The sequence below is a fragment of the Trachypithecus francoisi genome, unplaced genomic scaffold, assembly GCF_009764315.1.
Source record: "Trachypithecus francoisi isolate TF-2019V2 unplaced genomic scaffold, Tfra_2.0 Lachesis_group3, whole genome shotgun sequence".
In the NCBI taxonomy this organism is placed as follows: domain Eukaryota; kingdom Metazoa; phylum Chordata; class Mammalia; order Primates; family Cercopithecidae; genus Trachypithecus; species Trachypithecus francoisi.
In genome coordinates this window covers 36,188,558-36,215,553 of record NW_022681468.1, presented here as the reverse complement: position 1 = coordinate 36,215,553, position 26,996 = coordinate 36,188,558, and the positions used below count along the sequence as shown (strand labels likewise).

The window sequence follows — 26,996 nt, the reverse complement described above, 5'->3', positions numbered from 1 at the left end:
CAGGTCCTTTGGGCAGAGGAATTTCAGAAACAATGTGAGGCAAGATTTGGAGTTCCCAACCCCCCCATGCCAGTCCCCATGTAAGCAAGCAGGACTTTCCCACCCAACAATAAACGCCTCTCTCTCCCATCCAATAAACATCACTGATGTGTTTATGTCTTGTTAAGCCATTGGGGCAAAGGAGTAAGCTCCCTGTTAAAGTCAACAAAAGCAAAAATTATCCCACAGCTTTTATCAAACACTAAAATAATTTTCAATGTGGAAAATTTCTTCTTAATAGGGAAATGGAAAATTACAGATATAGAATCATCCAATCTTAGAGCTGGAAGGAACCTTGGAAGTCATCGGTTGAACCTCGAGCCCACTGCTGGAATTCTTATTACAACATCCCTGCTGTCCTCTGCTTGAACGGTCCTAAGCCTGGGCCCTTTCTCAGCACCTCTAAGGAAGTTTTCCACCCATTGTTGGGTGGTTGTTAGACAGTCATTCTTATGTTGAACCAAAATAGTCTTTCTGGAAACTTCACCCTTCAGGCACAGTTTGAATCAGTCTATTTCCTCTCCTCTGTGAGAGCCCTTTGAGTATTTTAAGGCTGTAAGCCTCATCCCCTCTGAGTCTTTCGTCCCTAGACCAAGCATTCTCACTTCCTCCAAATATATAATAATCCATTCTAAAACCTGGCCAAGGACAGGCATCAAGTCACTGGTGTGTGGTCTTCCTAACGTTTCTTTCCCTCGTCTCGAAAACCAGATCCACAGCAGGGACTGGAGCAGCATACCCATTCACGGGGATTGCCCGAAGGTACAGATGAAGCTTCTGTGACACCTTTGCAAGTTCAGCGGATGAGGGATGCAAGTGGTACACTAACAGATAAGAGGATTGTTTTTTTAAGTTTTTAACAAGCTTGGGTATTTTTAGGAAATAAAAGTGACACTGTTAACCCCAATCTGGAGTGAGCCCAAGCAGTTTTCCCAGGAGATGGGTGGGTTCTTGCTAATCCAGTCGCAAACTCTTAAGTATTTTCTAGGCACCCGTAAGTATAGTACAGTATTATGTTCAGAAAACTGCTAGAGCTTCCTTAGTCCTGGTCTTATCCACCTGGGCAAAGTGGCCCAACCAGGGCAGTGAGGACGAGTACCTGGATACTTGTATGTGTACAATTCATGTTCAAGCCCTACCTGCCATGACGGTGAACTAGCTGCTTCACCATCCCACTCCCCACAGCCCAGACCCCAGTGGGAAGTAGTCTACTTGTGAGCAGGTGCACATGCATGTATAGACACACACACAACCCTCCCAAGCACACGCATATCCTTGAAGCCTTTTCTATCAATACCCCGACTTGTATTCAGCTATCTATCGGGGTGAAAAAAATAAACAAGGTCTCTCCCTGGAGGCGCAATGATTTTATGGTAGAGGTGCTTCTGAGCGGCCAGCAAAACAAGACAAAGGTCTTATTTGGTTTATCAAGCCCAGGTTACACCCATTGTTCAGTGGGCCAGGCAGTGTTAATCAGCACCCAGACCTTTGAATAAAATCTTTGCCAAATAGATCTGTACAGATATTCTTGCTACATAATGATAAAAGCACTACTTCTGGTAGGGAGGCAAAATCACTAAGATTTTAGGCAATAATTTTTCCTTGCTTACAAAACAGGGAGTAATGCCTACTCCAAAGATGTAAACAGTTTTTAATTCTTTGAAGGAGAATCTGTAACTTATGCTAAAACCAATTGCCAAAATAATGCTAAATGGAGCTTTCTGGAAAGAAGGCATTGTGAGTAAAAGTCCCAGAGGAAGTCCTTCTCTCCAATTTCATCTTATGTTTCTGTGCAAACCCACAAAGGAGGGAATTGCATGATTTTAAAACCAAAGTCTTCTGTTTTTAAAAATCATATATCAAAACTTGAGAATGCAAAAGAGTTCTAATTACAACACCCAGGGGAATGGTTATGAAATAGCAATAATGGTTGATAAATGCTCAACCTAGTCAATGAACACATACACAAACCTTTGACCAGAAACACGGACTTAGAAGGTCACCGTCAGCGTGATGAAAGCCTTGGAACACGCCTCTGACAAGCAAGAAGGGCATTAGAGAGCCAGGTGTTTCCCCTTTGATTAATGCACTCTCTGAGAAGCCCAGATTGAGAGAGAACTATAAATGATCAACCTTTGTTTTGGAAAGGGCTTTCCTTGATCTTCTTGGGTTATTGTGCAGCCCATTCTACAAGTCTCCTCCCATCCTCCCTCCTGGTTGTCAAAACAAGTCTGTGGGAGAGGCATTCTCAGGAATGTATGATGCTCTGTTTAATATGGAAAATGATCTTCCCAAGGCAGGGGAAGAAATAAAGCAGCAGATTTCCTCCGCAGCCTTCACAATACAAACCCTCAAGGACACTGAGAGAAGGGTGGTTTAACAGGTGCATGAGGAAGATTTGGAAGTTGTGGCTCCTTCAGAAATTTGCTTCCCAGTTTAATTGTAGGCATCTAAAGGGTTAGGTCAACTCGAAGGATGATTCAAGTATTCCCTCTCATTTTCTTTTCTTTTTCTTTTTCTTTTTTTTTTTTTTTTTGAGATGGAGTTTCACTCTTGTTGCCCAGGCTGGAGTGCAATGGCACGATCTCGGCTCACTGCAACCTCCACCTCCCGGGTTCAAGCAATTCTCCTGCCACAGCCTCCCAAGCAGCTGGGATTACAGGCGTGCGCCACCACGCCTGGCTAATTTTGTATTTTTAGTAGAGACAGGGTTTCTCCATGTTGGTCAGGCTGGTCTTGATCTCCCGACCTCAGGAGATCGGCCCACCTCGGCCTCCCAAAGTGCTGGGATTACAGACTTGAGCCACCGGGCCCGGCCACATTTTCTCCTTTTAAGTTTCTTAGAAAGGTGAAAGGCCGGGCGCAGTGGCTCATGCCTATAATCCCAGCACTTTGGGAGGCCGAGGCAGGCAGATCACTTGAGGCCAAGAGTTCAGGACCAAGCTGGACAACATGAAGAAACTCTGTCTCTAAAAACACAACAAAACCAAACAAAATACAGAAAATAGCCAGGCACAGATGGCGTGTACCTGTGGTCCCAGCTACTCAGGAGACTGAGGTGAGAGGAACACTTGAGCCCAGGGGGCAGAGATTGCAGTGGGCTGTGATGGCACCACTGCACTCCAGCCTGGGCACAGAGCTTGTGACCATGACCTTGTCTCAAAACAAACACACACAAAAAGTGAGAACTGTTTACCCCCTGCTTAGAAAGGGAAGGTTACTACTCTCAACTGGCATGGTTGAATGTTTTAAATATTAGCATATGATAAAACGAGTTGTATCTAATTAGGATTTTCTGAATCTCAGCCTGTAAACTTACTAACTGTGTGATCTTAATATCGCTGAATCTCCATTTCCTCATCTATAAAATGGGGCTGAAATCTTCCTCAGAATTATTGCAAGGATTAAATTAGGTAAATGAAGTTCAAATTTAATTCTGGTACCTGGCCCATGGCATCCAGGAAACAGTAGATATTATTATGTAATTGACTGTTCCTTGCCGATTCATTCACAGACTGCAGGGATATTGTGCACAAGAATCAATATTATGAAAATAATTATCATGTAGATAGGCAATGCTAGATATCCAAGCATAAATAATTTGGTAATAAACTGCTGAAATCCATGTAACTCTTGAACAGATCACACTTTCACGAGATCCAACTGGTACATGTTTGCTGTGATATAATGGGAAGGGCCTGGGTTTTAAGACTAGCATACCTGACTTCCGATTCCAGCAATGCTACCATGTAGCATGGAACCAGGGAACCATGGGAAAGTTACTCAGAAAATAGAACATAAAATTTATAAAGCATTTACATACTTTGATTATTTTACAATGCAATATTTTCTTTTTGTAGTCAGTTTTAATTGTGAGGCCTTGTATTTTTTAAAATGAAAATGTAAGCACTCTTTCAAATTATTTATCTTTAGAGAACTATATTATATAAAGTTTGGAAAACAGAAAAGAGAGAATAAAAGTCATAATTCCACCCTCCTAACACAACCACCATCTTCATTGTGTATTCTCTTGCACTAAAAGCATCCAGAAGACCACACTGGGATCCTTCTCACCTGCTCTATTAGTCCATTTTCATGCAGCTAATAAAGACACACCCAAAACTCGGAATAAAAAGAAGCTTAATTGGACTTACACTTCCATACAGCTGGGGAGGCCTCAGAATCATGGTGGGAGGTGAAAGGCACTTCTTATATGACGGTGGCAAGAGAAAAATGAGGAAGATGCAAAGGTGGAAACTTTTGATAAAACCATCAGATCTCGTGAGACTTATTCACTACCTTGAGGACAGTATGGGGGAAACCACCACCATGATTCAGATTATCTCCCCCTGGGTCCCTTCCCATAACATGTGGGAATTATATCAAGACGAGATTTGGGTGGGGACACAGAGCCAAACCATGTTACCTGCCTTCGCTCCACCATCCGCTCAATTGTTTTACTGGATTGTTATCAGGCTAACAAAAACAAACAGGCAAAAAACAAAAACCACAACACGTACACACACACACATCACATCACATGAAATGGAAAAAGGCAAAATTTAGACTCCATATAGCAAATGAATTTATGCTATGGTGTGGCTTTCCTCCATTGTGAATGTGCTTCCTAAGCACTTGGTTCTTAGGACAGGACCTGGAAAACCCTCAGGGAGTTTTCCCCCCCAACCGATATTGAATCCCCTTGGGCCATCACATCTGGATTGGTGGTCTGTTGGATGTTACTCACTCATGAATTCCTAACAAGAGACCTGAGAAAAGGCAACCATAAAGAAGGGATGGAGGGATGAGTTGGCCAAGAAAAAATTGTCTGATGTGTCCAGCATATTTCTGTTTGGGAAGCCCGATGCTGAGCATGGACCTCCATAGCATTAAGGAGAAAACAAGCCTAGCAGAAATACACCGTTTTCTGAAATATGTGGGAAGGGGACATTTAGGAGAAGTGAAGACAAAGCATGGCACTGTTTCACAAAGAGGATAATAAACCTTGAAGCTCTTTGCCCCAAGAGGTACTTCATATGGACAGAAAATGAAAACAAATTCAAAGAGCTTTGGGTGTTGAGGGCTGGGGAGGTAGGAGTGCCAGATAAAATATAGGACATCTGGTTAACTTTTAATTTCAGATGAATAATAAGTAATTTCTTTTTTAGTTTAAGTATGTCCCATCTATTTTTTGTATGCCATATCCTGTATGTTTTAAATGTGTGAGGTTTGCGTATCTATTTTTAAAACCTCTTTATTGAGATATAATTCACAAATTTAAAGATGTACCCATTTAAAGTGTGATTGTGCCATTGCACTTCAGCCTGAGTTGATCTCTTCTCTTCAAAAGCCTGTCCCCAGCATTCCTTTGTCATCTTCATTTTCCTTATAATGGAAACTCCATAGCTCTCTGGGTGTGGTAGCTCACACGTGTAGTCCCAGTTATTCGGGAGACTGAAGTGGGAGTCTCACTTGAGCTCAGGAATTTGAGGCCAGGCTAGGTAATATAGTGAGATCCCATCTCTAAAAAAAACAACAACAACAAAAACAAAAACTTCTTTTCCCTTTTCTCCTCTCTCTGCCCTCTTCCCCTTCCATCTACACCTTGACCTGCATGACTTACTGATGAATGATGAATGGAGAGGGATGGAAATTTTGTTCATCAGCTCTCCCAACACTGCATGCTCTTCCAGGGCAAATGACCATGCTCCCCTGTTTTTAAGTGCTTTTTGCCTCCCTGTACATATTCTGGCAACTTCTGTCTCTTTGGGGATGAGGTTTTCCCCCTGGAAGTTCTGTGTGAGAAATCTTGTTTAATGTGTGATTCTGCATAGATGGGTGTGTAGGAAATATGACCAGCATACGCACTGACGTGGACCCATACAAGTCTAGGCATCTGTTAAGTGTTTGGCCCTGTCCAGGAAGTAGCTGGGCCATAAAATCAGATATGGGGAGGAAGCTTGACCATGGGAGGGGCCCCTTCACAATAGAGTCTGCAGGGACAGTGGGGGGAGACAGAAATGCTAGCTAGGTTGAGCGTCTGAGCAAATGTGGACAGCCAAAGGGAGCCTTGGCCAAAACGCTTTTTCCTCTGTCTCCAGGAACTGGAAGTGTCCCACTGAGGTGTCATCGTGAGTCCATCCAAACCTTACTGAATTACTACCTCCATTTTAAGGTGTACGGTGTTCAGAGAATGTTCGTGATTCAATAGTTCTTAACATTTTAGTTCCTCAATTGTAAGTGTGTCGGTTTATGAAATAAAACACATCAGTTAGCACATTGATTTTGGAAAACTTCCACTGATAACTGTGAGGGCAGACACAGATGGTAAGATTAAAAGACTCTTTTTATTCACAGGGACTTCTTAAAAATCTAGTGTGTTTTCCATTTCCCTTGATGCCTTGTTCATGACAGGTGCTTGGCAAATATTAGTTGAATGGCTGAATAAATATATGTATGAGTGAATGGCAGACATCAAAGTCTTCCTGGATGAGGTCAAGACCAGCCTGGGTAATGTAGCAAGACCCTGTCTATACCAAAAATTTTAAAAGGCATATCTGTAGTCCTAGCTAGCCTGTGGAGGCTGAGGCTGGAAATTGCTGAAGCCTAGGAGGTTGAGAGGCTACAGGGAGCTGTGATTGCGCCAATGGACTGCAGACTGGGCAACAGAGTGAGACCCTATCTCAACCAACAAACAAACAAATCAAAAAAAGTTTCTGGATATTTGAGAATGGAATTTGAGATCAGGAAACAGGCCATCGTGTGAAAAGTCCCAGAGCAGTCATAGCTTTGCCACATAGAGTCTTGTGATTGGAACATGTCACTTAAACTCCATGACCTTCAGCTTCTGTGGCTGTCAATGGGAATCACCTCCTGCCATAAGTGGTTTTGAGAAACAAGTGAAATTTCAGATCTGAAAGTGCTTTTCTGACTATAGGCTGCTGTATAGATTGAGGATAATCTGATAGCATTCAAAACCCAGTGCTCACCACCTCCAACCCTGTAATCTTGCTCAAATTAGTTAACCCACCCAAGCCTCAGCTTTTTTCATCTACAGAATGAGAATAATAATCACACCAACCTCACTGAATTGTCTTGAAACTTACATGAATTTACATGCACTTACATGAATTTACATGAGCGCAGAGGTGAGCTCACGTGAGTTTCTCTTCCCTGGGTTGCCATTGTCTGCGTATTTTCTGTTTTCTTTTTTTCCTTTTCTTTTTTTTTTTTTTTTGAGACGGAATTTCACTCTGTCACCCATGCTGCAGTGCAGTGGCGTGATCTCGACTCACTGCAACCTCCACCTCCCAGGTTCAAGTGATTCTCCTGCCTCAGCCTCCTGAGTAGCTGGGATTACAGGTGCGCACCACCATGCCCAGCTAATTTTTTTTTTTTTTTTTTTTTTTGCATTTTTAGTAGAGACAAGGTTTCACCATGTTGGTCAGGTTGATCTCGAACTCCTGACCTAGTGATCTGCCCTCCTCAGTCTCCCAAAGTGCTAGGATTACAGGCGTGAGCCACTGCGCCTGGCCTCTCTGCATATTTTCTAAGTAGCTTGTTATTCTACATTGCCCAGACTTGTTTCTCTGCCAACCCACCAGTCAGTAAGTAAATTAATTAGGTGATAAGTGATTCCTTGATCTTTTTATTATTACTATTTGGTTATGATGATTAAAGCAGATGGTCATCTGATTGGCCATAAGTCATGCCTGCAAAGCAGCTGCAGTTGTATATCAGGATTGTTTCCTTATCAGAGACCTGCCATCCAGGTGTTCCCTCATCTTAGGAGTTGCCCTCTAGGTTTCCTCAAATTGTGTCTTTCAGATGAGACCCACCATCGGAGCCAGGCTTTGAAGGAACTGACCCTGGTGTGCATGAGGAAGTACTTCACGGTGATGACCCTCGTCCCCCCCTCAGGAAAACACAGTGACCTCTCCCCTAACACCCCCGTCCCACTCCCAGGTACCCCGGCAAAAGCAGAAGAACCAAGCAAGCCCTTCCACCAAAGCAGGCATGAACCCCATTCGCATCATCTCCAAGAACTCCCTGCTATACCACATGGGGTTTGGGGTTCTGTTTTCCATTTTTTAAAAAAATCGTTTTCAGACTCTTGAACAGTGTGTCGGTTTACACTCTTCTCTCTTCTTAAACCACCATATCAACATATTCACTCTGCTTCCTTTCTTTTCATTTGACAAACGCCACACTTTTAATGGCAGCAATAAAAGGTGCTTCTATCAATGCCAGGTGGGCAGCCCTGACCATCTAAAGCCTCAGAGAGGATTATACCAAGTCTCCCGTACACCTCCGTGCTAGTGACAACATGTGGGGACCTCTCATCCCAAAGTTTTGGGACAAAGTTTCCTGTCCCTTATCACTTGCTTTCACTGAGGCTAAATGTATCTGTTCAGTACATGGATAGATTTTTAAGCTCCTCTCACAAAGTCTTGTGCTCGAGACAAAATCAGCCCAGGTTCTGCACTTTGTCCATATTTCAGCAACTCTCCTGCTTGATATTAAAAATAGCCTTGTCTAGTCCATTGAGATCAGACCCAGGAGACAGGCGCCTGCTATTCTAATCTCTGCTTCACAAATAGCTCTCTATGGGCTCAAGCATCTATCAACACTTCCAGGGGTCTCCAGTTATAAAACAGGGCCAGGCCTAGTCACCTATAAAGGTAGACTCTGCTTAACTCTCCTGAGCTGTCCATGAGGTTAGCATGAGGCCTACAACAATCACATTTCCACCATGGACCAGAGACCTCCAATGGTGACTCAAAACTGAGAAGCAGTTAAGAGCACCCCCCCACACTCAGGGGATCCTGTGCATTTCCCAGGCCAGAACCTACAAAAGGTTCCCTTTGAGACTCAAACTCAAACATCACTGGTAAACAGGCTGCCCCTCCCCCCTTCCTCCCTCCTCCTGTAAACCTCCCCCATCCCTCACTTTCACCTCCCTTCCCCCCCAACCCATCTTGTACTCTGTGAAAAACTGTAGTCCCCTCAGTTGCCAAGGGAACCAAGCCTTTTATTCCACCCGTGACTAGCTGGTTGGGCTGAGGACTGGGGCAACAACTGCTACCCAGGCCTTTGGAAGTCCAAGCCCTCCCTTTTTCCCAAAGGGGGAGGGGTGGGCTGCACCCCCGTTGCCTTTTCACCCAAACCCAGCTGGGTGGGACCGAGCCCTTGGGCTCTCAGGAGCTCCCTGGCTGTGGGCTCGGGAGATCAGTGCTCCCCAGGCCCTCCTCTGGCCCTGGCCCTTTCCAGAGGACAATAGCCTTCATGCAAGGGAAAATTCCATCGCCCAGGGTTCAAGTCTCCAAGGAGTTGCTGGGGCCTCTGTTTAGCCTGGAGTGGGCTCTGAGGAGCCGCTGCAGCTGCCCGGCTTGTTTTCCCCCTCGCTGTGTTTTATTTTTAACCCCTGAGCTGCCAAGGATTGTTTTTCCCCAACCAGTGCCTGGGAACTAAGGGAGGGAAGAAATAAGGCTTTGTTCCCTTTGGGGAACTAATTGGGAAAGACAGGCAGTGTGGCCGGCTTGGCTCTATTAGGCTGTGAGGCTCCCACCCCTCACTGCACAACATCTTCACCCTAACCCATGCCCAGGAGGCTGGGAGTGCAGAGGTGCTCCCCAGGCTGTAATCAGAGGCCCAGGGGCTGATGGGAACCCAAGTGCAGCTTCAAAACTGCAAAGGCAGCTCCGAGCCATTTTCTAGGGCTCCGAAGATACTCGGGAAATAAGAAGTTGGGAGCTGGAAATGTCTACTTTTTCCCATTTCAACCCCCCAAACTAACCCCTGCTTTTCTCCTGCTGCTGCTGCTGCTGCTGGTGCTGGTGCTGGTGCTGGTGCTGGTGCTGGTGCTGCTGCTGCTGTTGTTGCTGTTGTTGTTGCTGTTGTTGTTGTTGTTGTTGTTGTTTTCCAGACCTGCATAATGAACTCTGGAAGAAAAGTAAGGGAACTCAAAAAAGTAAGAAACCAGAAAATCAAGACATTATACTTTTAAACACTAGGCTAATCGATGGGAAACACCTAGCAACTCCACTTATAAGTTTACTCCCTAAAAAATATTCCTTATACTCAGAAATTTAATTTCATTGCAAATTAGCTAGAAATTAATGAAAAATTTGTTCCACTACCATTTTATTTTAAGATCAAATGGATTCCAGATAGGGACCCATTAAGAATGTAAGGACTATTGTCACCCCGTCTAGGGACAGAGCAAAGGTCTGAGGAATCACCCACTTGCAGCAAGCCCGTACATTCAAGTTAGGGCTGGGGCATATGACACCCAGTGCGTTCAGGTAAAGACTGCTCACCTATTTACCAAGAATATTTGAGAAAAGAAAATGCTTCTGCCTGGCGGACAATAGCACAAAGCATTTCTCTGTACCTGGGCACATCTGCTCCACTCGATAAAAAAGGACCCCTGACCCAGATACACAGGCAGCTGGAGAAGAGGACAACTATGAACTGATACAAAGGCAAGAGGCTCCTGGTAGCATTGGAAGAACCCAGACTGGTGCATAATGCACGGCATGTGCAATAAAAGTAAGCTGTATTAAAACTTCAGCCTTGTTAATAGCTACAAAAAAAATTGTTAGAAAGAATGAATAAGATCTTGGCCAGGCACAGTGGCTCACGCCTGTAATCCCAGCATTTTGGGAGGCCGAGGTAGGTGGATCACCTGAGGTCAGGAGTTCGAGACCAGCCTGGCCAACATGGTGAAACCCCATCTCTACTAAAAATACCAAAAAAAATTAGCCAGACAGGGTGGCACGCACCTGTAATCCCAGCTACTCGGGATGCTGAGGCAGGAGAATCTCCTGAACCTGGGAGGCGCAGGTTGCAATGAGCCAAGATTGAGCCACTGCACTCCAGCCTGGGCGACAAGAGCAAAAAGAATGAATAAGATCTGGTATCTGATAGCACAACAAGGTGACTATAGTCAATAATAACTGAATTTAAAAATACATTTAAAAATAACAAAAAGAGTATAACTGGATTGTTTGTAACACAAAGGATAAAAGCTTTAAGTGACGGACACCCCATTTACCCTGGTGCAATTACTACACATTGTATGCATGTATCAAAATATCTCCCGTGCCTCATAACTATACACACCCACTATGTCCCCACAAAATTTTTAAATATTTTTCTAATTTTTAAAAATTTGTTGAAAAACCATCAGCACTGTTAAGTTGCTCACATGTGCTGTTGCAGCCCCAGCTCACTCGCTAGTAAATCCTGCTGACACAGGGTCCCCCACAGCTATGGGTCTATCCTTCCTCTGGTGTGGCAAGACTACATTTTCAGGAAGCTGCTGGGCAGAATGAAGCAACTCAAAGCTCAGGAGAAGTGTCTACGTGCCTTTTAGGGTTGGGGTTTAACCCGGCACCCAGGGATTTCCCAGCATGCAGACAAAGGCACTGAGAGTTAGAGCAGAAGCTGGAAGGGTGAGTCAAGCCAGGACTCAGCACCCTTGAACCCATTCACAGCTCCCACTCACATCATCCCACACTCCCTTTTCGCATTTACTCCAAGCATCTGGAGCCCCAAGCTCCTGCGCCTCAACCCACGCCCTCGGTAACAGTATCCATTGCCAAGCCAGAATTGACTCTGGGCCCACTGCACCACTCACTCAGAGTCTGTGAGGAGTGAGCAGCGCACGGAGCCCGGAAACAGGCCAACTCAGAGGTGGACTCCCCACTGCACGTCTTATCCGAAAGATGCCGCTCAGTCCCATCAGTGTTGACTTTGCATTGTACCATTAGATTATTTCCTTCAGCTCTTCTTAAGACAAATGGCTGGCTGTTGGGAGACTGGCCAGGGTTAAGGTGGAGCCTCAATGTGGCCATTTTCACAGTCCCGGCAAAGCCCATGGTTGGTGCCAAACCCTCACTGAACTGAATAGAACGGAGGAAAGCTAACCAACCCACCAGAATAATAATCACTAATGCTTACGGAGTGATCACACACCAAGACTGCTCTGCGTGTTTTATGTGTATTCATTTATCTTTACCTCATCATAAGTACTATTATTTTTCTACTTTATAGATAAGAAAACTGAAACAAGGTCGCAAACCACTTGATCTACAGGGGAGCCACCACTGCCTCCCACTGAATCCCAGTCAGGAATCCCAGATTAATTTCCCCAGCATCCTGTTTGGAAACCACATGTCCGCCCTGCAACTGTACCTGGCTTGTGTCCCACAAGGAGAAAGCTGCAGGGGCCTCCAGAAGCTAAAGAGGTAGATATGGGGTTTACTTGGGTTAATGTGGCCAGGGAGTCAGGAGACCTGGATTCCCGTTCTGGCCCTGCCCCTATCTGCATGAGAATGGCCAACTGTTCCAACCATGAGTTCCACTCTCCTCATTGCTCAGCCACCAGGTTTCCAGGTCCCTCAGGCCCCTGCACATCCTCAGCTCTCTGAAGAACAGTGACTGGTGTGACGACAGGGCCCCTTCACAGAATGAACCTGACAAAGAACTACTCACCGCACACACGAGCCTTAGAATGCACATGTCAGTGTTTTGGGAAATACGTGCTGTTTTGAAATGTGTCTGGGCCATGAGTAAGTTTGGGGGGAGACGGGATAGGAGCTTTTCTTCCAGTTAACGAAGTGAGCCTTCATGGAGGAAGAAGATTTTCTTAGTCACATTTCCTGTTTCACACTGACCTTTTAAAAGGAAACCCACAACTGAACCTGTGCTAGGGCCTGCTTACAAAACCTACCCACAGGTATAATAAAGATGATCTAAATAAAGCCAAGCTTAACCTGAATCAGTGGAAATAATAAGATCACCAAGAAGGGCTGATGGCCTGAGATAAGGGACATGGTGGTGCTCCATAAACTGCAAATAGAAGTGACACGTGAGAGATTTAATGATTATTAAACAGGAATCTAAGCAGAGAGGCAGAGATAAACCATGCAATCTTTTCATCAGTCTCTGTGTACTCAGGGCTTAGCCACTTGTTATAAAATGGAGACTCTGAAAACTTAGGAGAGATGGATGCAGTGATTTCAAAAGAAGTTGTGTTGATTGGGTTACAAAATTAATTATGGGAATTAAGATTACTTATCTGCAGAGGGAAAAACCAACAGATAACTGAAGAACTTAAAGTTGGTAATGGGCCGGGCTTGGTGGCTCATGCCTATAATCCCACCACCTCAGGAGCCTGAAACGAGAGGACTGCTTGAGCCCAGTAGTTCAAAGCTAGCCTGGGCAACACAGTGAGATCACACGTCTATAAAAATAATTTTTTTTTGTCCCCAGATGTGGTGGTATATGCTTCTAGTCCCAGCTACTCGGGTGGCTAAGCCTAGGAGGTTGAGGCTGCCGTGTTCTGTGATCATACCCACTGCACTACAACCTGGGTGATGGAGCAAAACTCGATTTCAGAAAAAAACCAAAAAGTTGGTAAGGGATCAGTTATTGGATGACACATTGCCATATCTACTGACCAAAGAATGACAGGCCCAAACAGTAGCAGACAGACGTGGGATACTCAAGGATGTCCCAGAGATGGCCAGGTATGGTGGCTCACGCCTGCAATCCCAGCACTTTGGGAGGCCAAGGCAGGCAGATCACTTGAGGTCAGGAGTTCCAGATCAGCCTGGCCAACATGGTGAAATCCTGTCTCTACCAAAAATACAAAACTTAGCCAGGCGTGGTGGCGCATGCCTGTAGTCCCAGCTACCCTGGAGGCTGAAGCAGGAGAATTACTTGAACCCAGGAGGCAGAGGTTCCAGTGAGCTGAGATTACACCATTGCACTCCATCCTGGGCAACACAGCGAGACTCCAACTCAAAAAAACAAAAAAAAAGAATGTCCCCAGAGACACCTGCAGAACGGTCTCCAAGGCCCGAAGAGCTTCACTGTCAGGCAGCACCCAATGCCATGGCTGTTTACACTGATTCAGGGAGACGCCACAGAAATGTTAAGTTTTGAAAGCTTTGTTTTGTTTTGTTTTGTTACTTTTTTATTTTAAAAAATATGTAATGCTTCACAAATTTGTGTGTCTTCTTTGCTCAGGGGCCATGCTAATCTTCTCTGTATTGTTCCAATTTTAGTACATGAGCTGCCAAAGAGAGCACTGTTTTGTTTTGTTTTAGACAAGGAGGCCTGGAATTGGGCTGAAGTAAAAAAAAAAAAAAAAAAAAAAAAAATCATACAAAGGAAACAGTAATTATGTTAGCAAAAATAGAGTGGGGAATAGGGTTAGGCCATGACAGGCAATGATCCTAAGAGCTAGAGATCTCTCCCACCCCAACAGAGAGAGACAGACACACACACACACACACACACACACACACAAAGAGAGAGAGACACACACACACACTCACACACACACACACACACACAAAGAGAGAGAGAGAGACAGAGAGACAGAGAACCCTGACCAGAATACCTCAGGCTCTTCCCAGCCAGCTTCCACGTTGCTCTCCCGTCCATCTTCACACCTAATTCTTCTACCAAACCCTTCTGTCCACCCCAGGAGATTGTGAACTCAGGCACCAAATCCAACAAACTTCCCGAGGAGCTTATAACAGTCTGTTTTACAGAGAAGTAAATGTTGCTGAGAGGGAAAATTGTCAGGCCTCCGTGTTCCAGAGCAGAAGGCATTCCTTCATTCCCAGAGAGGCCCTGGGCCTCAGCAAGCAAGCCCGACAAGCCCTCTGCAGCCAGAATCCAAGCTTCAGGCCACGCCTCCCTCATTGCTGGGCCCTGGACAGCGAGGTTGCTGCTCAGAACCCCTCTCCTCAGGGGGATAGTCCTCAGGGCTGCCCCACCTGACCTGTTCCCTCAGTCACTCAAGCCCTCCATCCTCTGTCACAGCCTGGCTCTGTGCCTTCCCATGCCCCAACCCCTAACCTCCCAGGACCAAGTGTCTCAGGGTTCCTGCCCTCCTCCAGCCCTGACCAGCCTGGAAGCCAAGTGGAGAGCCTGTGGTCAGCCGGGTGGGCCCTAAGAGCTGGTGGAATGGTGTCCACGATGCAGGGAACAAGAATGGGGGAGGAGGGAAGGTGAGGGATACAGGGGTGCCTCTGCTGGGCCACCACTCTGCAGCTCATTCTCCTCTGAGGTTATTCCCTGACCCATACCCCTCTGGAGCCCACCCCAGCTGCTTCCTCTTCCTAGGGCTCTCCACCTGCTGTTCTGTGACTCCCCTGAAAATAAACTTTTGAAAGGCAGCCTGTGTGGTGATTGAGCATGGGTTTAGGGTCAAGAGGTAACCCCATAGCCAGACTTCATCCTCCTCCAGGCCTCCATCCAGGGCTGCAGAAATAGCTAGCAATTGGCTGGCTAAGCAGGCAGTGGCTTATATGGAAAGAGGGGCCCCTCTGCAGCTGTCACCTGTGATTGTGAATTTGTTTTTCCAGCGTCAGGTAGGAAAGGTGATTTGGGAGACACCAAGCAAAGAGCAAGAGGACCTTTTCTGTCCCCTGAAATTTAGGAGGGAGATGACCACACCGAGGCTGAGCCTTCCAGCTCCACTGGCGCCTGATGCCCTCCCTCACCTGTGACTGCCACCCTGGGAGGTTCTTTAAGGCTCTGTGCACAGCTCCCCTGCACCGAGGGGAGGGCGCATGCCTGTCATGAACGCTCAGGTGCTGGAGTCTACAGGACAGGTAGAAGAGAAATGACTGTGGTCACTCAGCAACCACTTATGCCAGACACACTTTTAATAGAATCACCTTCATCCAATCCTCACAGTCATCTCTTGAAATAGGCACTATTCCCATTTTGTAGACAAGGAAACTGAGACTCTAAGAGGTGAAAGTGCTAATGCAGATCACACTTATTAGGGACGGAGGCAGGACACAGCCCCACAAACACAGGGGGCAGCTGCCAAGGGGCCTCTTTTTCCATATAAGCCACCGCCTGCTTACCCAGCCAATTTCTAGCTATTTCTGAAGCCCCGGGATTGAGGCCTGAAGAAGGATTGAGTCTACTATGGTGTCACTTCGTGGCAAACTCTGAGAGGGACTGAGAAGGCCAAGTGGGGGCCTGCACCAGGCACCCCCAGCACCCAGGACGCCCCTCCTCCCACTGAACTACTCAGAGGCTGGGTGCCAGCAGGGTCCTCTCGCTTCACAGATCCTGCACCCCAGGCCAGACCCCACATAAAAAGAGGTGTCCGCAGTGCTCATATCCCACCAGGCTCAGACATGGTAGCCCCAGGAAGTCACATCCATCTGGGATCTTCCCACCCCAGCCTTTTCAGGAATGTCTTTTTATGGGGAGATACAACAGTATTAACCATGAGCACTGCTAGGGTCACTGTTCACAAGCAGGCAGGAGGACCCCAGTGCAAGGTCTTTCTGTGGGGCCGCCTGGCATGCTGCATGCCCAGCACTGTAGGTGGACTGGATGGTGGAGGAGACCCCGTTGGAACCTGAACAGAACGAACTTCTGGGAAACTCAGCCACTCTGGTCCTGGTATTCCTGTGTTGTATGTTTCAAAGCTGTCTTGGCTTAACTAGTTCTATCTTATTTTAGGATCTTCCAAAAGAATTGGTGAACCAAGGTGTTAAACAGCCAGATCCATTCGGCTCCTGAGCTCTGGAGGGCTAGGACGCAGGGTAAAAGGACCCAGGGTCCCAGCACCTTTTACCAGCTTTCCTAGCCTGGCCCTTGAGACCCTGTTTGACAGGTTCCTGTCCACTGACCAGCCCATCTCAAGTCATCCTTGTGCCCTACATTCAGTGCCTCCGGATAATCCCTCTGTGCCCTACCTTCAGTGCCTCCAAGCTCTGTCTCACCCACCATGTGCCCTCTTGCCTGGGGATCAACCCCTTCCTTTCCCCAGCTAACCCCTACTTCCCCTAGCACGTTTCCACATGAATTTCAAAGGCTAAGTGCAAGGGTTAGGTTCCTCTGAACTGGTTGAGATCTTTCAGGATTCCTATCCATCCTCCAGTGTCCTATTTATCTCAATTTATGATACCCACACTTTCCCAATAATCCTGTTGTCTTTCTTGGTGTGGTTGTTGCTCCCTATAAATTGTCATTAAAGAGGTTGGATAGGAATGAGCCTGCAGCCCGCTACTAGAGACTTCTCTTCTAGAGGTCGACATTGATCCACCCATCTTCATACTAATGGCGGAAGGATTAGGTGGTTTTTCTAGTTATTGATTACTATGGAACAAATGACTTCAGACATGCTGATGAAAAATGCCAACCATTTTCTTCTGCTCACAGATTCCTGAGTCAGGAATCTGGACAGAGCACAGCTGGGATGCCTCTTCTTTGGTTCATGTTCAGGACTTCAGCTGGGAAAAGTAGACAACAGGGGTGGGTGAATGAACTGAGTGGTTAGGGGCTGGAATTATCTAGAGGCTTCTTCATTCCATGTCTGGTACCTACATTGGAAGGACTCAAAGACTGAGCTGAGCGGGGACTGTCACGTGTCGAATGACATGTGTCCTCTCCATATGGCTTGGGTTTCTCAAAGCATGGCAGCTGGGTCACAAGAGTGAGTATTCCAGGAGAACCAGACAGAAGCTGTGGGGTCTTTTATGGCCAGGCTTCAGAAGTCAAAAAACATTACTTTCTCCATACCCTACTGATCAAAGCAGTCACAAGACTGTCCCGATTCAAGAGGAGGAGCATAGGTCCCACCGCTGGATGGGAGGAATGTCTAACAATTCTGTAACAGCCACAGCAGCACTGGAAGCCTACACCCAGACGCAGAATGACTTGGGAGTCCCTTTGAGTCAGGGCATAGGCCCTACCTGACAGGCTACTCAATGGTGATAAGTCATCAAGAATAAGCAGTGCTGAGAGGCCTCTGACATTCCTGCAGAGAGGCTGGAGTATAGGCCAGACTACCATGATAAGAACTGTCTAACAGAATGAAGGCTCAAAGTGGATACTCGGTCTCCTGAAAAAGGCAGAACCCCTATTATCACAACTGGAGCATGCAGGATGTCAGACCAGCAGTGTGTGACATGATGCCATCACACAGGTTAGCTGAGCAACTTCAATCCCTTCTCCTGTGATCAGATGAGACCTTGTCAAATGCCCATGCTGATATTAAGAAATACTATATAGCATATTCCTGATCCAACAATTCAGTCATTGCCTTTCAAATGTGGGTTTTTTGTTTGTTTGTTTGTTTGTGTGTTTTGTTTTGTTTTTTCTGAGTTTCGCACTTGTTGCCCAGGCTGGAGAACAACGGCGCGATCTTGGCTCACAGCAACCTCCGCCTCCCATGTTCAAGTGATTCTCCTGCCTCAGCCTCCCGAGTAGCTGGGATTACAGGCATGCACCACCATGCCCAGCTAATTTTGTATTTTTCTTAGAGAAGGGGTTTCTCCATGTTGGTCAGGCTGGTCTCAAACTCCTGACTTCAGGTGATTTGCCCACCTCGGCCTCCCAAAGTGCTGGGATTACAGGCATAAGCCACTGCGCCTGGCCTCAAATGTGCATCATTAATCATCTCGACAGAAATATTTCCAGTGATCATGTGGATCTCACCAAACTGGGAAAAGATTAGGAAGTATACACATCAAGAGGGAAATAGGAGAAAGCAAATGGAGGCAGTCATTAGAATTATTGCTGAGTTCCTCTAGGGATGGTAGAAGGGAGGTGGGATTCCAGGGTCAAGTGGTTCCAGGTGGTCTCAGCCTACCAGCTTTCAGCTCTTCATTAGTGTCCCTTCAAGGCAAGACCCATCTCTTTCAGAGAACAAACATTTACACTGGTCTAGGGTCGCTGGAGGCCATTTTACCTTGGAAGTATCTGGGAGTTGGGAGTTGATGAAGGGGCAGTACAGAACAAATAGCTCAGAGATGGTCTGGGAAAGAATGAAGAAAGTAAAATAGATATTTGTGGTGAGGGGTGTAGCTTTTCCTGTGGAAGCAGGGCACTGTCACTGCTGTAAGTCATCAATTTCTGGGTCTCTGGCTCAGACAATCTTAGAAGGCCAGAGCTGGGGGGTGCCTGTTCCAAGGTCATCTAGTCCAACCCTCGCATTTGAGAGATGTGGAAACTGTTGCAGAGTCCATTTGTGCCCACTGAATATCCATGTGCTTCCCCGAATTTTCCAGCCTTCCTTGCAGTTAGGTGATTAATTATAGCCAATGACACATGTCATCTCCAGGCCCAAACACTGAAGACAGGATGTGCCTCCTCCATCCCTCTTATCCCCTGCCACTGTGACCAGACAGTCCATGTACCCTAGACAGCACACTTACAAGATGGAGGAGGATCTGCCCATCCTCATCACAGCAGGAAATACAAAGCTTCACTGTGTGAAGCCACTGAAAACTGGGGACTTATTTGTCACTGCAGCATGGCCTGGCTTAGCCTGACTACTATGGAAATTGAGGCATAGAGAGGGGAAGTATGGATATGAGTAGCCCTGATAATGTATGTCAGATCCCTGCTCATTCAGGAAAGCAGATCAAAGCAGGTAACATGGTAGGATTTTCTGCTCTAGGGTGATGATCATGCAGCATTGATCCTCTTGCTGTCATGCTTTATAATTTACAAAATCTATTCATGCCCAGAGTCATACAGTGAAGGGATAAGGGAGTCAAAACTAAAATCCAGGGCTTCCCCCACTCACAGCCTGATTGCCTATGCTTTTAGAATACTGATATCTTTTTAAAAGGTTATAACTCTCTTTTATCCTCCCGTCTCCAAAAAACAAAAACAAAAACAAAAAAATCTGATTGGCATAGGCTTCTTTTTTCTCACAGGTTTATTTCCATAGAATATTTATTTCAATATTTAAATTTTGTCTTGAGAAGGTTCCAATAGCCTGGAGATCATTGGAGGTACCCGAGGAGTCATGGGTACCAGGGCTGGGAAACTCCTCCCTCGTGGGGGAGATCCCTGGCTGAGAGAATCCCCTTGGTCGGTCCCCACAGAGGTACAGCACCCACTGACCCACTCAGACCAGCAAATGAAGAAGTTGGATGAGACCACATCAAAGCAAGATTTCTTCAAAAAATCCAAATCAGATCCAGGTTCCTCTTCTTCAGACCACATAGAGTGGGTGAAGGGTGCCTTCTGACTGCTTCCTCTTTCAACAAAAAGGGGAATGGCTGTAGGCCTGAGGGTGGCCATTTATGTCTGGGAGAAGGTGACAAGTTAAAAGCCAGGGTTGGGGACTCAGACTCTCTGGGGCTCTGTGATGTCCAAATTGCAGCCTCTATCACAGGGAGCCCCAGCTCTCCTGAGAGGCCCAACCCCTCTGTAGCCCCAACCCTGGCTGCCCAGCCAGGCCCACCTGATCTGAGATGTCGCCTCTGACCTTCACCTGCCCTCCCCTCCCTGTCAACAGCCAGATGGGGAACACACCCCTCAGGTCCCATTTCCCCTCTGGCTCCTTCCTCCTGGGGCCTCCATGGTCTGACTTCCATCTTTACCTTGATTCTAAAACTATTCCAACCAAGGATATCACTGAAATGCTATTGCCCAAACAGAAAGACCTTAAGTTCAGGCCCCATCACTTACAAGTTTGTAGCCTTCATTCGGCAAGTTATTTTCCTACTCTGGTCTCAGTTTCCTCACCTGTAAAACAAGAATGATAATAATAGGGCCTACCTCATAGGGTTATTGTAAGGACTAAATGAGGTAATGGGAGTAAAGCACTTGGCAAAATGCCTACTTCACATAGTCTATCATGTGATGAATATAAGTTAACAATCCTTCATCCAAAATCCCTGGGGCCAGAAGCCGGTATTTTTTCTTATTTTAGGAGGTAATATGGTACATAGGCTGTCTTTAGTGTATGTCCCCCAGTGGGTGCCAAGGCAGGGCCTCATAATCAGACACATTCATGATGCTGCAGTGACCATGTCAACTTTCACTTGAAGGGACTTCAGACTGCAAATAGCCTTTCCAGTTCAGATCAGATTTTGCTGCCAAATGAGAGTTGGCACCAGATTGACAAAAACAAGAAACAAACAACAACAGCAAAAAAAAAAAAAAACCTTTTTGTCCCTGGGATCTTTGGGTTTCAGGCTTGCAGATAGGGAATTGTGAGTTTGTGTTAGTATTATTCCTATTTACACAACTAGATTTTTCTGTCACCTAGAACATAGAATGGACTCAATGACTCCTTCCTAGGAAGCCCTGACTCCAGAGGTCTTCCAGATTCTCTTCCACCTTAACTCTCTCCCTTTGGATCCTACAGCCCTGGAGCCAATGTGATACAACCGAAGATAGTTTTATACCAATACCTGCTGCGGAGCCCCATGTACCTTAGACAAGCCTATGAGGGCAAGAATAGCGTTTTCTACTTCTCTGATCTTCTTAGTGACAAGTAAAGAGCTGAGTACACAGTCAGTGCTTAATACATGCATCCTACATGAACACTGCTGACCTCTCTATGCCTCTGCTCTAATCCTGGCTCACTTGGTGCTGGAAGAAATAGCATAGTGTACAGAAACCATGTAGCTTCTGGGTTCAGCCAAGCCTGAATTTCAGCCTACTCAGGCACCTCACTGGCTTGTATGTTTCTGTCTACCTAGAAGGCTCCACGTCACATCCACAAAATGAACATAGTAACCCACTGTGAAGGGTTTTCCCCATAAGAAGCCATCTGTGTAATACACCTTGCCTTGCACAAGGCCTGGCGCTCACTGGGAAAATGATAGAACTTGAGTCATAGGATCGTTGTGAGGATTACATGAATGAAAGTTTATGTGGGTCTTAAGAAAGGTTTTAGCATGTTCTGCGTGGTCAATTTTTTTTTTTTTTTTTTTGCTATATTCGAGAGTTATAATTTTACCTCTTTTTTGTGATAAATTTATATAACATAAAATATGGCCAGGCGCAGTGGCTCACACCTGTAATCCCAGCACTTTGGGAGGCCGAGGCAGGCAGGTCACGAGGTCGTGAGTTCGAGACCAGCATGGCCAACATGGTGAAACTCCGTCTCTACTAAAAATACAAAAATTAGCTGGGTATCATTGCGGGCACCTGTAATCCCAGCTACTTGGGAGGCTGAGGCAGGAGAATCACTTGAACCCAGGAGGCGGAGGTTGCAGTGAGCTAAGACTGCACCACTGCACTCCAGCCTAGGTGACAGAGCAAGACTCCGCCCCCCCCACCTCCAAAAAAGTATCACTTACCCATTTTAAATGTACAGTTCAAAGGCATTAAGGACATTTACACTGTGTGCAACCATCACCACTTTCTATTTTCAGAACTTTTCCATCTTCCCCAATTGAAGTTCTAAATCTATTAACCAACAATTCCCTGTTCCTTCCTACCTCCTTCCCCCAGTTACTTCTAATCTACTTTCTGTGTCTATGAATTTTACTGCTCTAGTTACCTTGTGTAAGTGGAATCATACAATATTTGTTCCTTTGTGACTGGCTTATTTCACTTTAACATAATGTTTTCAAGGTTCATCCATGTTGTAGCATGTGTCAACGTTCTTCCTTTTTAAAGCTGAAAACATTCTAATTTACTTATCCATTCATCCATAGGTGGAAACTTGAGTTTCTTCCACCTTTTGCCTATTGTGAATAGTGCTTCTAGGAACACGGCCGTACAAATACCAGTTCAAGTCCCTGTGTCAATTATTTTGGGTATGTACCTAGGAGATCATCTAGTAATTCCATGTTTAATTGTCTGAGGAACTGCAACACTACTTTTCGCAGCAGCCTCAATGACACTTTACTTGTTATTTCTCCACCCATCCATTCATTCAACAAATAATTAATGAGTGTCAACTATATGCAGGCACCACACTAGATTCTGGGGATACAGGGAAGTCCAGTGTGGCAGCACACAGCAGGCCCTCAGGGACCAGCAACAGCTACAGATGCACCCCTTGGGCTTCTCCCCTGCTTTGCTGCCTGGTTAATTTCAGCACAGTCTTCCCCATTTAATTCACCTTACCTGGTAACTCCTCCATGTCTTTCCTGGGGCTGTCCACCAATCTGAGGCGTCCTTCTTAGCATCTTTCCCATTTCACAGTTGTCTCTCCCACCACACTTCTAAAACTTCTTCCTGTGCCTGTAGGCTGAGAAAAAGCCCTTCTCAGACTCCCCTCGCTCATGCCTTTCTACCTCTTAAGGTTTCTTTGAATCAAATCACTCTCCCGAAGCTTGCAGAAGCTCTTGGCTATTATTGAGCTCTTCCTTGCTAATCCTGGGTTTTACCCTCTCTCCCACATCATCGGTCTTCATTACTGTCTAGTCCCCTAAGCAGGTTCTCCAGCATTCTCACATACCCCTCGCCTTTCATTTGTCCCTTTGTCACGCATCTCCCCAGCTGCCCTGGAATCCCTGCCAGACCCAGCCTTCCTTCAAAGTGCAACAAAAGCTGGATTTTTTGTCCAAACATATGAAATCCAAAGTCACGTTGTTTTGTGAAGCCTTTTGAGATGAATCCCCCAGAGCTTCAGGTACTCCTTGTTTCACAAAATCAATTTGGTTTTAACAGATTTCTGCTTGCGAATCCTCACCTGATTCACCTGATGTGAATCCTACCTCTGATTACCATGATAAATTGGAAGAAGGGTTTGAAAGAAAATGAACTCCTGGAAGGCCTCTCAGAGTTCTGCTGGGGTAGCTGTTCGGCAGCATTCCATGGGGCACCATGGCCTTTCGCCATGGCCCTGTGCAGCCCTCTTTCTGCAAGGATCTGCAGTAGGGGTCTGCTCAGTCTTCCAGAGGTGAGGAGCTGAGGCCCTGCCAGCAAAACCCTGCCTCCTCCTCTACTCTGTGGTGGAGAATGTTCCTGATGCTTTCTGCTTTCAATGCTTTTTAAGCCTACCTGCCTCTGGTGTCCCCTGAAGGCCTCCAGCTGACATCAGATCCCAGGTTTCCTAAATCCTAGCCTTCTTCAGCTACAACAATGGGGAACTTTTGTCTTCCCTCCTCATCACCCCCTTGGTTCTCACAGCTTCCTCAGCCCATAACTGGTTGGGAATTCATGCTTGGACAACCCAAAACATGAGCATATCTAAAACTCACATTTACATTTTATTACTTTGTAGGAAAACAATTTACAATATAGCCTACAATACACTGGGGGAAAAGAAATTGACAGACAGAATTTCTCTTTGGTGGGGAGAGTAGGGGATACATACCTACGTATTATTTTTTTACACTTTATTTTCAAGAGAAAGTGGTTGATGAAGTAAACCAGGACTGTGGGATGCTAGCTGTCTTATACCTTTGGTGTGTCTGCCTCATTTACCCAAATCCTTTTGTTTAACCAGAGGAATTTTTCCCCAATGGGAAATCCCTGATTTTGTATTCAGAGCTCTCCCAGTTTCGTTCTCCCCTCTTTTTCTTTGTGCGTTTATCTGCAAAACACAGCTAGGCTGAAGAGGTGCACTTTGGAGAGCCAGGGAGGAATAGGTGCCTACTTCAGGCTGTGAATTTCTTAGATTCAAACCTTGAAAAAGTATAAATCACCCCCAAGGCCCTAACTGGCCAATTTTGTGCATGAGAAATTCTGTGAGGAGCCTGGGCAACACCACAAGACCCCCGTCTCCACAAAAAAATGTTTAAATGATCTGGGTGTGGTGGTGCACCCAGCTACACAGGAGGCTGAGGCAGGAGGATTGTTTGAGCCCAGTACTTAGAGGCTGCAGTGAGATATGATCACGCCACTGCACTCCGGCCTGGGCCACAGGGCAAGAACCTGTATCTAAAAAAGAAAAAGAAGGGCCGGCACGGTGACTCACGCCTGTCATCCCAGCACTTCGGGAAGCCGAGGCGGGTGGATCACGAGGTCAGGTGTTCAAGACCAGCCTGAGCAACATAGCAAAACCCCATCTCTACTAAAAATACAAAAAATTAGCCAGTCATGGTGGCAGGTGCCTGTAATCCCAGCAACTTGGGAGGCTGAGGCAGGAGAATCACTTGAACCCGGGAGGCAGAGGTTGCAGTGAGCTGAGATCACACCACTGAACTCCAGCCCAGCCAACAGTGCGAGAGTATATCTCAAAAAAAAAAACAATAAAAATAAAAATAATTTAAAAAAGAAGAAGAAGAAAGAAATTCTGTGAGGTAAGTTTACATAAACTTGCTGGAATGGGGTTCATAGCCATTTTGTGTGTCGAGTGGGTGGATACTATGTCTGTCACATGACAGCAGGAATCCCTTGACCTGTGTCCTCAAATCCCTAGGGCTCCTGAAGAGCAAGTGCCAAACAAGCCTTTAAGAAAACGACCCTCAGTGGATGCAGCTCTCTCCTCGCACTCAGTTCACAGCTTCGCCAGGAACACAGCCGAGACTGAACCCCGCCGTCAGTGCCCCTCCTCTCAGCCTGCACCAATTGGCAAAGGGTGGTGACACGTGGGGGGAAAGAATGCCCAGGGATGCCCTCCAGCTCTTACAGCATCCAGAGAAGAAGGTTGCCTCCCTCTCTTTGTGGTTCTGCTAAGATGTCAGAGAGGACAAGGGGAAAATCAAACCAGCAGGCTCTGGAGGAGATGTTGGTCAGGGACCCGCCACTGAAAGCCAGTACACAACCATGCCCATGCCCAGGCGGCTGCATACAACCATGCCCATCTGTTGTCAGCCCATCTGCCATGCCCCTGTGGCCACGCACCCGTCTAAAGCCACCCTCACTCGACCTTGGATTCCAGCCCCTGGTGTAGCCCAAGGCCCTCACTCTGTGCTGGGTGCTCTCTCTGCCTGATTGGCTTCTCCTCTGCTGAGGCATTCCTCCTGGTGCAAAACATGTTTTACTACCTCCCTCCTAAAAAAGAAATCCCTTGGAACTAGATTGCCCTTCGGCTATTGCCCTACTTAGCTTCTTTCTTTTAGAGTCAAATTCCTCAAAAGAATTATTATCACAGTCACTACCTCCTCTCCGCCTATCTTTTCTTGAACCCTTGAAAATTGGGCTTTGCACCCCATGACCCCCGCTAAAATGGCTCTTGTCAAGCATCACAATGATACCACCAGTCAATCCTCAGCCAGTCCTCATCCTCCCCCATCAGTCCGAAGCATTTGGCCAACGGCTTGCTCTCTCCTTCTAGAAATACTTTCTTCTGTTGACTCTCTACCCCTCTAATGCCTGTTTGCAATCTCCTGGACTCAGTCCCCCTTAGCACAGGAGCTCGCCCCGGCTGCAGCCTAGGGCCTCTTCTTTTCTCTGCCTGCATTCACGCAGGGGTGATCCCTTCCCCTCCCTGCTTTAAATACTGTCCATAGGCTCATGTGTTTGGATCCTGGCTAAGACTGTGCCTAGCAGGGTGATCGTGGACAGGTCATTTCACCCCTCAAATGTAAAATGAGGTTTCTAATAGTACCCTGTCATAGAGTTGTTAGAAGGATTAAATGAGTTAGTATGTGTAAAGCATTAAAACAGTGGCTGCTGGGTTTATTAAATAAATGCTCTTCCCCACTTCTTTCCCTAGACAACTTCAGCCCCCTCTGTAGACCTCAGTGTGCACGTTTCTTCTAGATATCTACAGCACCTCCTCCATGATTATGCTGAGAAGACTGTGGTCAATGCATTATTACCTCTGTGACTGCTGACTTTCTCTCTCCACCATGCATACACTCCTGGAGAGCAAGGACGAGGTCTCCCGTGATTCCTGCTCTGTCCTCTGCAACTAGGGTGATGGCGTCAGGGTAGCACCTCCATGAATAGTCACTGGATGAATGAACGACCAAATACCTAAATGGATGGGCTCTGCAGCAACTGCTGTAAGCTGAGGACTTAACGAAGGGCATGGGCCTCTCCCAAGGAAGAAGCCGCAGAAGGGTCTTGGGAAGGACACGCAGGAGAGCCTGAGCCATGAAGGAGTCTGAGAAACATGTCACCCATGACCGTGGCAGAGGCCGCTTTGTCCCTCTGTCCCTCCATGCCTGCCTGCTCTGTACCCTGGATGACATGACTTTATCCCACAGGAATGACTGGCGTTCCTGAGACACCTGACACTTGGTGGCTGAACAGAGCCCCAAGCTAGCCTTCAAGGGGCAGGACCAGGGGTTACTGTTTATACTTAGATCTGGAACTCA

The 26,996-nt window shown here is 46.4% G+C and overlaps 1 non-coding gene across 1 annotated transcript; it reads right to left on the bottom strand.

The window, feature by feature from the left end:
* Nucleotides 1-14,031: 14,031 nt before the first annotated feature.
* Nucleotides 14,032-14,138, bottom strand: LOC117071636. Its single transcript, XR_004432404.1, has one exon. It is a non-coding gene; the product is annotated as a U6 spliceosomal RNA (small nuclear RNA).
* Nucleotides 14,139-26,996: the final 12,858 nt, after the last annotated feature.